This window comes from Marmota marmota, unplaced genomic scaffold, assembly GCF_001458135.2.
Source record: "Marmota marmota marmota unplaced genomic scaffold, marMar, whole genome shotgun sequence".
NCBI lineage: Eukaryota > Metazoa > Chordata > Mammalia > Rodentia > Sciuridae > Marmota > Marmota marmota.
In genome coordinates this window covers 5315511-5316903 of record NW_025999895.1, presented here as the reverse complement: position 1 = coordinate 5316903, position 1393 = coordinate 5315511, and the positions used below count along the sequence as shown (strand labels likewise).

The following is a 1393-nucleotide window of genomic DNA, read 5'->3' as shown; positions in this document are numbered from 1 at the left end:
GAGGCTTCTGCGCGCCTGCCCAGCCTGGGTCCTCCACCCCGCGCGCTTTGAGGGAAGCGCTGCTGAAAGAGTGTCAAAGAAACGAGGGCAGGGAATTGAGGGGGGACATAGGAAGGAGTCTGGGAAAGAGTTCCCACCCACCCTTGCCCAGCCCGGGACGCATGGGGAGTGGGCGGGCCCAGATCTGGCACACCCGCACCTTTACTCTCAACTCCAGACCTCCTTGGCACCGTTAGCAAAGGTGGTGAGCTGCTGACTGCAGAGAAAGTAACTGCTGATGTGGGTATGTTTTTGCCCCTTAGCGACTTTATTTACCCCCAGTAGGGAAGTTGGACTTTTCTAGACTTGGAATGGGAAGTTGACGTCACCCCCAAAGTCCCTGGTCTAAGGAATTTAGTCTGGTCAATAGACTCTTGCAGGCACCTATGGTGCGTCAGGGCTGGGATTGGGAATTCCCCAAGAGGAGGCATGGGTTAAGATTCACATGAACCCAAAGTATAAAAAACAAATCCATGAGTTCATGTTAATACTAATGAGTAACTGGGTAAATGAATAATGGGGAAGAGTAGGCACATTCCTCATTCAGGAGACTTCCAAATAATCTTTGTAGGTTCTCCAAGGTGGAGCATAGTTTCCCACTTCTTATGTGTGATTGTGAAGAGAGACTTTCTTGTAAAAGAAGCAAAAGAGTAGTTTCACAGTGGAGAATCCTGCTGAACCCCATTTTAACCAGGTGATCAAGGTCAACATCAAAAGTTAGCATGGAGGGGCTGGGGTTGTGGCTCAGCGGTAGAGCGCTTGCGCAGCATGTGCGAGGCCCTGGGTTCTATCCTCAGCACCACATAAAAATAAAATAAATAAAATAAAGGTATTGTGTTCAACTACAACTAAAAATATATATTAAAAAAAATTAGCATGGACTGACACTTTCTCCCGTTTTAGTCCCTCCAGGACTGGGAATTGAAATCAGACCCTTCAACATTCTAGGCAAGTGCTCTACCACGGAGATAACATCATCCCCAGCACCCCCTCACCTTTTTTGTGACAGGGTCTTGCTGAGTTGCTTAGGGTCTCACTAAATTGCTGAGGCTGACTTTGAACTTGCAATCCTCCTTCCTCAGTTTCTTGAGTCATTGGGATTACAGGTGTGCTCCAATGGGCCTGGCAGAGTGCCTACTTTAGAAAGATGCTATGTTGCTGGGCGTGGTGGCCCAGGTCTGTAATCCCATTTACTCAGGAGGCCGAGGCAGGAACGTAACAAATTCAAGACCAGCCAGGGCAACTTAGTGAGATCCTGTCTCAAACAAAAAAAGGCTTGGGGGCTGCAGTTCAGTGGTAGAGTGCCCCTTCAATCTCGATACCAGCAGAAAAAAAAAAAAGAATCCCCCCCCCC

At 48.4% G+C, this 1393-nt stretch overlaps 1 protein-coding gene across 1 annotated transcript in view; it reads right to left on the bottom strand.

Annotated features, from left to right (window-relative positions):
* Positions 1 to 1393, bottom strand: part of LOC107157864 (tripartite motif-containing protein 65-like) — a 22258-nt gene that overhangs the window by 4238 nt on the left and 16627 nt on the right. The window lies entirely within an intron of this gene.